We start from the raw sequence: 14094 nt of genomic DNA, 5'->3' as shown, positions 1-14094 counted from the left end.
CTAAAAAAACCTGGAAATTTATTTGTTCCTTAAAAAATCTGTAAGTTGATTTTTTTTCATTCTTTTTATTTGTGCGATTTTCTTCTTTGGTTTTTTTTTGTGTTTTCATTTTTGTTGTTTCCTTTTTTAAGATTTGGTTTTTCTTCTGCTTTTTTCACATCCTTTTATTTAGTTTCGTGATATATGGTGAGCATTTTTTAAATATAAAATGAACTTACTTTAGTGCACAATGTTTTTTTTAAATACACATTGCATATTTTAAAATATATGATAAATAATTTTGTAATATACTTAAACATTTTCTAATCTGTTTTCAATTATACAATGACTATTTCGTAATACACACTGAATATTTTTTTAATACTGTGACCCTTTTTAAATCACATACTAATAAATTTTTAAAATATATTAATTATGTTTTAATACATTTTTAAATGTCTTGCTTCTAATAAACAACATTCTTTTTTTTTAAAACAGCAAAGGAACCAAAGACAAAAATAAAAATTCCTCCTAGGTAGAATGAGCCGGCCCATTTTCCTCGGCTTCAAGGGGAGATTTCCCTATTTTGACACCCACGTGCGTCCAATAGGAGCTCTCCCTTTTAACGATGGTGGATCATATTTGCTGCCCGAGGCTACTACACTCGCACAAAGGGTGAGGTAGGCCAGCCTAGTTCTGGATTCTATCTACGCGATGCTGCTTTTTGCCTTTTTTCTTTTGTGGTTTTTTATGTTTTTTTCTTTTTCTTTAAGGTATAGTTTCTGTCGGAGTAATGGGCCACGGGTAGGCTAACCCGAGTCCCAGAACCTTTCAAGACATCGTGGCAGACTGCGCCCCTCAAGTATCTACGGCGACTCCAAGATGGCCGAGTCCCAGAGGCGACTCCCATTCAAGCCGAGTCCAGGAGGCGACTCCAAGATGGCCGAGTCCCAGAGGCGACTCCCATTTAAGCCGAGTCCCAGAAGCGATTCAGAGGAAGCCGACTGTGGGGAGTCGGCCCGCGACTTCCAACCACCCCGATAATTAAAGGCGAGCATGGCCACAGTGCGCCGTACTCGCGGAGATCTCCGCCCGGCGCGGCACTGTTGCCATGTCGGCCCTGACATCAGCCCCGGGGACGGGGCCCTGTACCCACGACCTCCTGTCTGTACGGCCCGGAGACGGCGGGGCCTATCAGCCAGCGAGAGTATTGAAGACGGCGAGAGCACTGAAAGTCGGACCCGTTGGGAGTCGGCCCCCTGGAGTCGGCCGGCCCCTCCCACGGGCCCCGCACGCCATTAACCAGACGCGACAGGGGAATGGCAACAGCGATCGTCCGTCAGGCGGTGGCACTGTTGCCATGACCCCACGACCAAGCCCGCGTCATTAGAAGCACGGCTACAGTAATCCGCAGCCGGCAAGACCCGCCCGCGGCGGACACGGGCTGACGCCCTCATACCAGGCCAGTCGGCGGGACCCACCAGTCGGCGGGCCCCAGGAGTCGGCGAAGAAGACGGCGCCTGAGAGACAGACGGCTGGGACCCGCGCCTAGCCGGTGTACCATTGTACCCCTGGGGGGTAGGCCTATATAAACCCCTAGGGCACCCATGCAAAGGGTTGGCATCCAGTAGCAATAGACAGACCACACAGGAGGGAAAGAGCTAGCCTTGCCCTCTCCTACCTCTAGAAAAAGCTCTAGGAGCACCCTTGTATTCACTTTGCCTTAGTGATCGTGCGGTGATCCCGCAGAGCAGCACTAGGGGTGTTATCTCCTCGGAGAGCCCTGAAGCTGGGTAAGATCCGCCGGCGTGCATGTCTTCACCTCATCCCGTTTCCAGGCACCGGCAACGTTCGACTCGCCCCCACCATGATAAGCCATCCTTTGGCATATGTCGCACCCAACCCCCAACATTTGGCACCCACCGTGGGGCTAGGTGCACCGTCGTCCGGAGATTTGTTCTGGACGGGAACCCTCTTCCTCCCTGGCGAGCGCAGCCAGCCAGGCTCGCCAGACGGAGTCTGCATCGACGCGCTGCGCGGCGCTGAGGCCGCCTGTGCAGTGAGCAGCCCCGCCGAACTTGTCGGCGAGGTTCGCCTCTCCGACGAGTCTGCATCCGACGCGGGCACGGGTGGCCCCGAGAGTCTCCTTGCGGGCCTCCTCGATCAACTCCATGTCACCGGCGAGCCTGCCGTGGACTTGGAGTCCGTAGGCTCCACCGACCCGATGCTGGTCGACTCCGACGTCGTGTCTCTTGACACTTTCCCCACCAACGTGGTGGTCTACGACGAGCCGCTTCCCCACGAGGAGAGCGGGGGAAGCGTCGTCACGGAGGTGCTCGTCATCAGTCATGCTGAGCGCTCCGGTGAGGAAGCTCAGGACCCGCTCGCCGCGGCCCTGCAAGACCTAACTGTGCCCATTCCAGAGGACGCAGACGCCGAGACGCTGGAGACACGCCGCCTTCAGATCATCGAAGGCGCCAAGAAGCTGGCGAGCATGAGGCGCCTGTCAGAAGCCTACCAGTGCGAGATGGATCGCGCCGTGGGCGGCTTGCCGGCTCCGACTGGGCCTAGCCGCCTAGGCGCGGTCCGACAACGCGGCGCGACCATTGCCGACTTGTTTGGGCCAATCGCCCCGTATACGCCACCCCTGCGGAGAACATCCGCGCCGCCCAAGCGGCGACTGGCGAGCTGAAGAACTTCGAGGGCGAAGAGCACCGCATGATGACGGAGCAAGTCCAACAGCTCCTCGATGCGGTTGCTGCGCAGAACGCGGCCGGCGGCCGCGTGGATGCGCTACAGCAACCAAATGACGACTTGCCTCCCCGCCGAGATCAAGGCGCGACATCTCAGACGCCGACTGGCGAAGTCCGCGGAAGGAAAGAAAAAGAGCCGGTTGTCAGTCACAGTCAGACTCGCATCACCATTGAGCGCGACTAAGACGGCCGTCCGAGAGGAGTGGAGCGGCGGGACGACTACCTGCCTCCCCCACCAAGAAGAGAACGGCGAGTTTCCCCGCCGCCCGTCGAGCACCCGACTCTCGGTGGCCGCCTTGGCCGCAGGGAGGGAGTCGGAGAAAACGACGCTCGCCACCGGATCGACCGACTCCACCGATCCCTGGCGCTAGAAGAAGAAGATGAGCTAGGTCCGCCTTGCTTTGGACCCCGCATCCGAGACGAGTCTTTCCCCAAAGGGTTCACGCTTCCCCGAGACACACCCAGGTACACTGGCTCCATGAAGCCAGAAGACTGGCTAATTGATTACTCCAGGACGTCAGTATAGCGAACGGCAACAAGCGAGTTGCCGTGAAGTATGTTCCACTCATGCTCCAGGGCACGGCCCGGACATGGTTGAACAGTTTGAAGCCCCGCAGCATCAACAGCTGGGTCGACTTCACCGAAGCCTTCATCTGCAACTTCACAAGCACGTACAAGCGACCTCCCAAGCCACGCCAGCTTTCCTTGTGCGTGCAAGGCCCTGATGAGTCAACACGCAACTACCTCACGCGCTGGGGCGAGCTTCGGAACTCCTGCGAGGGCGTGCACGAGGTGCAGGCTATCGAGTACTTCACTGCCGGGTGCCGAGAAGGCACCCTCCTCAAGCACAAGCTCCTCTGCGACGAGCCAGAAACCCTCGACGAATTGCTGGTCATAGCAGACAAATACGCCACAGCCGACTCCTCCATGAAGACAGAGATTCAAGTCAATGCGGCTGGCAAAGTGGCCCCTCGGGATCCCAGAACTCCAGCTGGAGACACCAGTCGGCAACAATAACAGAGCGACAACAAACGCAAGGCCCAACAGCCGACTTCCAGCAGTCGGCAGGTTGCAACAGTCGAAGATCAACAGCCGGAGGGGCAACCTCCGGCCAAACGGCAGAAAGGCGGCAAATCCAATTGGTTGCCGGCCTTTTCCTATGAACAGACTCTGGATGGTCCCTGCAAGTTCCACAATGGCGCGAAGCCGTCAAATCATACCACCCGAAAGTGCCACTGGCTCACCAGAATCGTCAAGGGAGATGGCCTCCTTCCCCCTTCGCCTGCTGGGTCGCCGCCTCCACCGCCGCCCCAGCAGCCGGCTGCTCGGCCAGTCGGCGCAGTACAAGATGAGTACCCCGAAGAGCATGGAGCTTATGTGGTGTTCACCAGTGTGGCTGATGATCGACGCAGCAGACGGCAGCAGCAGAAAGAAGTAAACGCAGTGGCAACAGATACTCCAGAGTTCATGCACTGGTCCGAGAAACCTATCAGTTGGAGCAGAGCGGATCACCCAGAGGTGATGCCGAATCTGGGCTCCTATGCCCTGGTCCTAGGTGCCACCTTGGCCACTGATAGGTGGGCCGCCCGCTTTTCGAGAGTGCTGATAGACGGAGGCAGTAGCATCAACATCCTGTACAAAGATACTATGGAGAAGCTAGGAATCAAGCAAAGACAGCTGCAGAGCAGCCGGACTGTGTTCCATGGTATTGTACCCGGCCTTTCCTGCTCACCGATCGGCAAGATCCTGATAGACGTCCTCTTCGGAGACAAAGATCATTTCCGCCGAGAGCCAGTCTGGTTTGAAGTAGTGGACCTGGAAAGCCCATACCACGCACTTCTCGGCCGACCTGCATTGGCCAAGTTCATGGCGGTTCCTCATTACGCCTACCTAAAGATGAAGATGCCGAGTTCCAAGGGAATTCTTACCGTAGCCGGCGATTATAGGAAGTCGTCCGGATGCGCGGCCGAGAGCAGCCGGCTGGCCGAGTCCCTGGTGATCGCAGCTGAGAAGCGGCTCCTTGATCGGGTCGTGGCGATGGCCGGAAAGCAGCCAGAGATGTCGCCTGACCCCAAGGAGTCGGAAGCTGAGGGTGTAGGGGAACGTAGCAGAAATTCAAAATTTTTTCCTACGAATCACCAAGATCTATCTATGGAGAGACCAGCAACGAGTAGAAAGGAGGAGAGTTTGCATCTACATACCCTTGTAGATCGCTAAGCGGAAGCGTTCAAGTGAACGGGGTTGATGGAGTCGTACTCGTCGTGATTCAAATCACCGATGACCAAGTGCCGAACGGACGGCACCTCCGCGTTCAACACACGTACAGCCCGGTGACGTCTCCCACGCCTTGATCCAGCAAGGAGAGAGGGAGAGGTTGAGGAAGACTCCATCCAACAGCAGCACAACAGCGTGGTGGTGGTGGAGGAGCGTGGCAATCCCGCAGGGCTTCGCCAAGCACCATGGGAGAGGAGGAGGAGGGAGAGGGGCAGGGCTGCACCAACGAGAGATCAAATCGCGTGTTATGGGCAGCCCTATGCCTCACTATTTATAGGGGGAGAGGGGGCTGCGCCCCCCTTCTAGGGTTTCCCACCCCCAAGGGGTGCGGCCAGCCCTAGATGGCAAAGGGGGCGGCGGCCAGGAGGGGGAGAGAGGGGAGGCGCCCACTAGGTGGGCCTTAAGGCCCATCTGGACTAGGGTTTGCCCCCTCCCACTCTCCCTTGCGCCTTGGCCCCTTGTGGGGGGCGCACCAGCCCACCTAGGGGCTGGTCCCCTCCCACACATGGCCCACGCAGCCTTCTGGGGCAGGTGGCCCCACTTGGTGGACCCCCGGGACCCTCCCGGTGGTCCCGGTACAATACCGATATCGCCCGAAACTTTTCCGGTGACCAAAACAGGACTTCCCATATATAAATCTTTACCTCTGGACCATTCCGGAACTCCTCGTGACGTCCGGGATCTCATCCGGGACTCCGAACAACATTCGGTAACCACATACAAGCTTCCTTTATAACCCTAGCGTCATCGAACCTTAAGTGTGTAGACCCTACGGGTTCGGGAGACATGCAGACATGACCGAGACGTTCTCCGGTCAATAACCAACAGCGGGATCTGGATACCCATGTTGGCTCCCACATGTTCCACGATGATCTCATCGGATGAACCACGATGTCAAGGACTCAATCGATCCCGTATACAATTCCCTTTGTCTAGCGGTATTTTACTTGCCCGAGATTCGATCGTCGGTATCCAATACCTTGTTCAATCTCGTTACCGGCAAGTCACTTTACTCGTTCCATAACACATCATCCCGTGATCAACTCCTTGGTCACATTGCGCATATGATGATGTCCTACCGAGTGGGCCCAGAGATACCTCTCCGTTTACACGGAGTGACAAATCCCAGTCTCAATCCGCATAAAACAATAGATACTTTCGGAGATACCCATAGTGCACCTTTATAGTCACCCAGTTACGTTGTGACGTTTGATACACCCAAAGCACTCCTACGGTATCCAGGAGTTACACGATCTCATGGTCAAAGGAAGAGATACTTGACATTGGCAAAGCTCTAGCAAATGAACTACACGATCTTTTGTGCTAGTCTTAGGATTGGGTCTTGTCCATCACATCATTCTCCTAATGATGTGATCCCGTTATCAACGACATCCAATGTCCATAGCCAGGAAACCATGACTATCTGTTGATCACAACGAGCTAGTCAACTAGAGGCTCACTAGGGACATATTGTGGTCTATGTATTCACACGTGTATTACGATTTCCGGATAATACAGTTATAGCATGAATAAAAGACATTTATCATGAACATTGAAATATAATAATACTTTTATTATTGCCTCTAGGGCATATTTCCAACAGTCTCCCACTTGCACTAGAGTCAATAATCTAGTTCTCATCGCCATGTGATTAACACTCACAGGTCACATCGCCATGTGACTAATACCCAAGAGTTTACTAGAGTCAGTAGTCTAGTTCACATCACTATGTGATTAACACTCAATGAGTTTTATGTTTGATCATGTTGCTTGTGAGAGAGGTTTTAGTCAACGGGTCTGAACCTTTCAGATCCGTGTGTGCTTTACAAATCTCTATGTCATCTCCTAGATGCAGCTACCACGCTCTATTTGGAGCTATTCCAAACAACTGTTCTACTTGGAGCTATTCTAAATTATTGCTCCATTATATGTATCCGGTCTCTCTACTCAGAGCTATCCGGATAGGTGTCAAGCTTGCATCGTCGTAACCTTTACGACAAACTCTTTTACCACCTCCATAATCGAGAAAATTCCTTAGTCCACTAGTTACTAAGGATAACTTTGACCGCTGTCCTGTGAGCCATTCTTGGATCACTCTTGTACCCCTTGACTGACTCATGGCAAGGCACACTTCAGGTGCGGTACACAGCATAGCATACTGAAGAGCCTACGTCTTAAGCCTAGGGGACGACCTTCGTCCTTTCTCTCTATTCTGCCGTGGTCGAGCTTTAAGTCTTAACTTCGTACCTTACAACTCAGGCAAGAACTCCTTCTTTGACTGGTCCATCTTGAACACCTTCAAGATCATGTCAAGGTATGTGCTCATTTGAAAGTATTATTAAGCATTTTGATCTATCCTTATAGATCTTGATGCTCAATGTTCAAGTAGCTTAATCCAGGCTTTCCATTGAAAAACACTTTCAAAATAACCCTATATGCTTTCTAGAAATTCTACATCATTTCTGATCAACAATATGTCAACAACATATACTCATCAGAAATTCTATAGTGCTCCCACTCACTTCTTTGGAAATACAAGTTTCTCATAAACTTTGTACAAACCCAAAATCTTTGATCATCATCAAAGCATACATTCCAACTCCGAGATGCTCACTCCAGTCCTTGGAAGGATTGCTGGAGCTAGCATACCTTTTAGCATCCTTAGGATCGACAAAACCTTTCTGATTGTATCACATACAACCTTTCCTTACGAAAGTTGGTAAGGAAACTCGTTTTGACATCCATCTGCCAGATTTCATAAATGCAGCTTATGCTAACATGAATCCGACGGACTTTAAGCATCGCTACGGATGAGAAAATCTCATCATAGTCAACTCCTTGAACTTGTGAAAAACTTTTCGCCACAAGTCGAGCTTTATGGACGGTGACATTACCATCCACGTCCGTCTTCTTCTTAAAGATCCATTTATCTTAATGGCTTGCCGATCATCGGGCAAGTCCACCAAAGTCCATGGATCCGTTCTCGGATTTTATGGCCTCGAGCCATTTATCGGAATCCGGGCCCACCATCGCTTCTCCATAGCTCATAGGTTCATTGTTGTCTAGCAACATGACTTCCAAGACAGGATTACTGTACCACTCTGAAGTAGTACGTATCCTTGTCATCCCACGAGGTTTGGGAGTGACTTGATCCGAAGTCTCATGATCAATATCATAAGCTTCCACTTCAATTGGTGTAGGTGACACAGGAACAACTTCCCGTGCCCTGCTACACACTAGTTGAAGTGACGGTTCAATAACCTCATCAAGTCTCCACCATCCTCCCACTCAATTCTTTCGAGAGAAACCTTTCCTCGAGAAAGGACCCGATTCAAGAAAAAACAATCCATATTGCTTTCGGATCTGAATTAGGAGGTATACCCAACTGTTTTGGGTGTCCTATGAAGATGCATTTTATCCGCTTTGGGTTCGAGCTTAATCCTGAAACTTTTTCACATAAGCGTCGCAGCCCCAAACCTTTAAGAAACGACAACTTAGGTTTCTCTAAACCATAATTCATACGGTGTCATCTCATCGGAATTACGTGGTGCCCTATTTAAAGTGAATGTGGTTGTCTTTAATGCCTAACCCATAAACTATCGTGGCAGTTCGATAAGAGACATCATGGTACGCACCATATCCAATAGGGTGCAACTATGATGTTCGGACACACCATCACACTATGGTGTTCCAGGCGGTATTAATTATGAAACAATTTCCACAATGTCTTAATTGTGTGCCAAAACTCGTAACTCAGATATTTATCTCTATGATCGTATCATAGACATTTTATCCTCTTGTCACAATGATCTTCTACTTCACTCTGAAATTACTTGAACTATTCAATAATTCAGACTTGTGTTTTATCAAGTAAATATACTCAACATTTACTCGAATCATCTGTGAAGTAAGAACATAATGATATTCACTGCATGCCTCAGCACTCATTCGACTGCACACATCAAAATGTGTTACTTCCAACAAGTTGCTATCTTGTTCCATCTTACTGAAAATGAGGCTTTTCAGTCATCTTGCCCATGTGGTATGATTTGCATATCTCAAGTGATTCAAAATCAAGTGAGTCCGAACAATCCATTTGCATGGAGTTTCTTCATGCATATACACCAATAGACATGGTTCGCATGCCTCAAATCTTTTCAAAAACGAGTGAGTCCAAAGATCCATCAACATGGAGCTTCTTCATGCGTTTTATACCATTATGACTTACATGGCAGTGCCACAAGTAAGTGGTACTATCATTACTATCTTATATCTTTTGGCATGAAAATGTGTATCACTACGATCGAGATTCAATAAACCATTTATTTAGGTGCAAGACCATCGAAGGTATTATTCAAATAAATAGAGTAACCATTATTCTCTTTAAATGAATAACCGTATTGCGATAGACGTAATCCAATCATGTCTATGCTCAACGCAAACACCAAATAACAATTATTTAGGTTTAACACCAATCTCTTTGGTAGAGGGAGCGTGCGATGCTTGATCATATCAAGCTTGGAAAAACTTCCAACACATATCGTCAGCTCACCTTTAGCTAGTCTCCGTTTATTCCGTAGCCTTTTGTTTCGAGTTACTAATACTCAGCAACCGAACCGGCATCTAATACCCTGGTGCTACTAGGAGTACTAGTAAAGTACACATTAACATAATGTATATCCAATATACTTCTATCGACCTTGCCAGCCTTCTCATCTACCAAGTATCTAGGGTAATTCTGCTCTAGTGACTGTTCCCCTTATTACAGAAGCACTTAGTCTCGGGTTTGGGTTCAACCTTTGGGTTTCTTCACTTGAGCAGCAGCTGAATTGCCGTTTCATGAAGTATCCCTTTGTTCCCTTGCCCTTCTTGAAACTAGTGGTTTCACCAACCATCAACAATTGATGCTCCTTCTTGATTTCTACTTTCGCGGTGTCAAACATCATGAATATTTCAAGGATCATCATATCTATCCCTGATATGTTATAGTTCATCACGAAGCTCTAGCAGCTCGGTGGCAATGACTTTGGGGAAACATCACTATCTCATCTGGAAGATCAACTCCCACTCGATTCAAGTGATTGTTGCACTCAGACAATCTGAGCACAAGCTCAACGATTGAGCTTTTCTCCCTTAGTTTGCAGGCTAAGAAAATCGTCGGAGGTCTCATACCTCTTGACGTGGGCACGAGCCTGAAATCCCAATTTCAGCCCTCGAAACATCTCATATGTTTCGTGACGTTTCGAAAACGTCTTTAGTGCCTCAACTCTAAACCGTTTAACTGAACTATCACGTAGTTATCAAAACGTGTATGTTCGATGTTCGAAACATCCACAAACGAGGTTTGGGGTTCAGCACACTGAGCGGTGCATTAAGGACATAAGCTTTCTACTATCCGCATAATCGCTACTATCAACTTTCAACTATAATTTCTCTAGGAACATATCTAAAACAGTAGAACTATAGCGCGAGCTACGACATAATTTGCAAAAGGTCTTTTGACTATGTTCAGGATAATTAAGTTCATCTTATGAACTCCCACTCAGATAGACATCCCTCTAGTCATCTAAGTGATTACATGATCCGAGTCAACTAGCCCGTGTCCGATCATCACGTGAGACGGACTAGTTATCATCGGTGAACATCTTCATGTTGATCGTATCTTCTATACGACTCATGCTCGACCTTTCGGTCTCCGTGTTCCGAGGCCATGTCTGTACATGCTAGGCTCGTCAAGTTAACCCTAAGTGTTTTCGCTGTGTAAAACTGTCTTACACCCGTTGTATGTGAACGTAAGAATCTATCACACCCGATCATCACGTGGTGCTTCGAAACGACGAACTGTAGCAACGGTGCACAGTTAGGGGAGAACACTTCTTGAAATTTTAATGAGGGATCATCTTATTTACTACCGTCGTTCTAAGCAAATAAGATGTATAAACATGATAAACATCACATGCAATCAAATAAGAGTAGTGACATGATATGGCCAATATCATATAGCTCCTTTGATCTTCATCTTCGGGGCTCCATGATCATCTTGTCACCGGCATGACACCATGATCTCCATCATCATGATCTCCATCATCGTGTCTTCATGAAGTTGTCACGCCAACGACTACTTCTACTTCTATGGCTAACGCGTTTAGCAATAAAGTAAAGTAATTTACATGGCGTTCTTCAATGACACGCAGGTCATACAAAAAATAAAGACAACTCCTATGGCTCCTGCCGGTTGTCATACTCATCGACATGCAAGTCGTGAATCCTATTACAAGAACATGATCAATCTCATACATTACATATATCATTCATCACATCCTTTTGGCCATATCATATCACATAGCATACCCTGCAAAAACAAGTTAGACGTCCTCTAATTGTTGTTTGCATGTTTTACGTGGCTGCTATGGGTTTCTAGCAAGAACGTTTCTTACCTACGCAAAGACCACAACGTGATATGCCAATTGCTATTTACCCTTCATAAGGACCCTTTTCATCGAATCCGATCCGACTAAAGTAGGAGAGACAGACACCCGCTAGCCACCTTATGCATCTAGTGCATATCAGTCGGTGGAACCAGTCTCACGTAAGAGTACGTGTAAGGTCGGTCCGGGCCGCTTCATCCCACGATGCCGCCGAATCAAGATAAGACTAGTAGCGGCAAGCATATTGAACAAAATCAACGCCCACAACTACTTTGTGTTCTACTCGTGCATAGAATCTACGCAATAGACCTAGCTCATGATGCCACTGTTGGGGAACGTAGCAGAAATTCAAAAATTTTCCTACGAAACACCAAGATCTATCTATGGAGAGACCAGCAACGAGTAGAAAGGGAGAGTGCATCTACATACCCTTGTAGATCGCTAAGCGGAAGCGTTCAAGTGAACGGGGTTGATGGAGTCGTACTCGTCGTGATTCAGATCACCGATGATCAAGTGCCGAACGGACGGCACCTCCGCGTTCAACACACGTACAGCCCGGTGACGTCTCCCACGCCTTGATCCAGCAAGGAGAGAGGGAGAGGTTGAGGAAGACTCCATCCAACAGCAGCACAACGGCGTGGTGGTGGTGGAGGAGTGTGGCAATCCTGCAGGGCTTCGCCAAGCACCCACGGGACAGGAGATGTGTCACGGGAGGGAGAGGGAGGCAACCAAAGGCCTTAGGTATGATTGCTCCTCCTTTTCCCCACTATATATAGGGCCAAGGGAGAGGGGGGAGGCGCAGCCTTGCCCCCTCCTCCAAGGAAGGGGTGCGGCTAAGGATGGGGAGGAGTCCATCCTCCCCAAGGCACCTCGGAGGTGCCTTCCCCCTTTAGGACTCTTCCCTTTTTCCTTTATCTTGGCGCATGGGCCTCTAGGGGCTGGTGCCCTTGGCCCATGTAGGCCAAGGCGCACCCCCTACAGACCATGTGGCCCCCCGGGGCAGGTGGCCCCACCCGGTGGGCCCCCGGGACCCTTCCGGTGGTCCCGGTACAATACCGATGACCCCGAAACTTGTTCCGATGGCCGAAACAGGACTTCCTATATATAAATCTTTACCTCCGGACCATTCCGGAACTCCTCGTGACGTCCGGGATCTCATCCGGGACTCCGAACAACATTCGGTAACCACATACAAGCTTCCTTTATAACCCTAGCGTCATCGAACCTTAAGTGTGTAGACCCTACGGGTTCGGGAGACATGCAGACATGACCGAGACGTTCTCCGGTCAATAACCAACAGCGGGATCTGGATACCCATGTTGGCTCCCACATGTTCCACGATGATCTCATCGGATGAACCACGATGTCAAGGACTCAATCGATCCCGTATACAATTCCCTTTGTCTAGCGGTATTTTACTTGCCCGAGATTCGATCGTCGGTATCCAATACCTTGTTCAATCTCGTTACCGGCAAGTCACTTTACTCGTTCCATAACACATCATCCCGTGATCAACTCCTTGGTCACATTGCGCATATGATGATGTCCTACCGAGTGGGCCCAGAGATACCTCTCCGTTTACACGGAGTGACAAATCCCAGTCTCAATCCGCATAAAACAATAGATACTTTCGGAGATACCCATAGTGCACCTTTATAGTCACCCAGTTACGTTGTGACGTTTGATACACCCAAAGCACTCCTACGGTATCCAGGAGTTACACGATCTCATGGTCAAAGGAAGAGATACTTGACATTGGCAAAGCTCTAGCAAATGAACTACACGATCTTTTGTGCTAGTCTTAGGATTGGGTCTTGTCCATCACATCATTCTCCTAATGATGTGATCCCGTTATCAACGACATCCAATGTCCATAGCCAGGAAACCATGACTATCTGTTGATCACAACGAGCTAGTCAACTAGAGGCTCACTAGGGACATATTGTGGTCTATGTATTCACACGTGTATTACGATTTCCGGATAATACAGTTATAGCATGAATAAAAGACAATTATCATGAACAAGGAAATATAATAATAATACTTTTATTATTGCCTCTAGGGCATATTTCCAACAGAGGGTTCGTTCAAGCCAGCCAAAGAGACCAAGAAGATACCCTTGGACCCGGAGCACCCAGAGAGGTACGCTGTCATGGGTATGAACCTTGACAGCAAATAGGAAGGCGAGCTCATCGATTTCCTCCGTGAGAATCGAGACATCTTTGCATGGTCCCCCAAAGACATGCCAGGTGTACCGACGGAATTCGCCGAGCACAAGCTACATGTCCGACCTGATGTGAAGCCCGTCAGGCAGCCCTTGCGCCGCCTGTCAGAAGAAAAGAGGAGAGTTGTTGGAGAAGAGATAGGCCGGCTCCTGGCAGCCGGCTTCATTATGGAGGTGTTCTTTCTAGAGTGGTTGGCAAACCCGGTCTTGGTACTGAAGAAAAACAAGCAGTGGCGGATGTGCATCGATTACACAAGCCTCAACAAAGCCTGCCCGAAGGACCCCTTCGCTTTGCCAAGAATCGATCAGGTGATAGACTCCACAACCGGATGCGAGCTGTTGAGTTTCTTGGATGCATATTCAGGATATCATCAGATCAAGCTGAACCCGCCAGACAGACTGAAGACCGCCTTCATCACGCCGTTCGGAGCCTTCT

Source organism: Triticum dicoccoides, chromosome 4B (genome assembly GCF_002162155.2).
Source record: "Triticum dicoccoides isolate Atlit2015 ecotype Zavitan chromosome 4B, WEW_v2.0, whole genome shotgun sequence".
Taxonomy (NCBI): domain Eukaryota; kingdom Viridiplantae; phylum Streptophyta; class Magnoliopsida; order Poales; family Poaceae; genus Triticum; species Triticum dicoccoides.
This window is presented reverse-complemented; position numbering follows the sequence as displayed.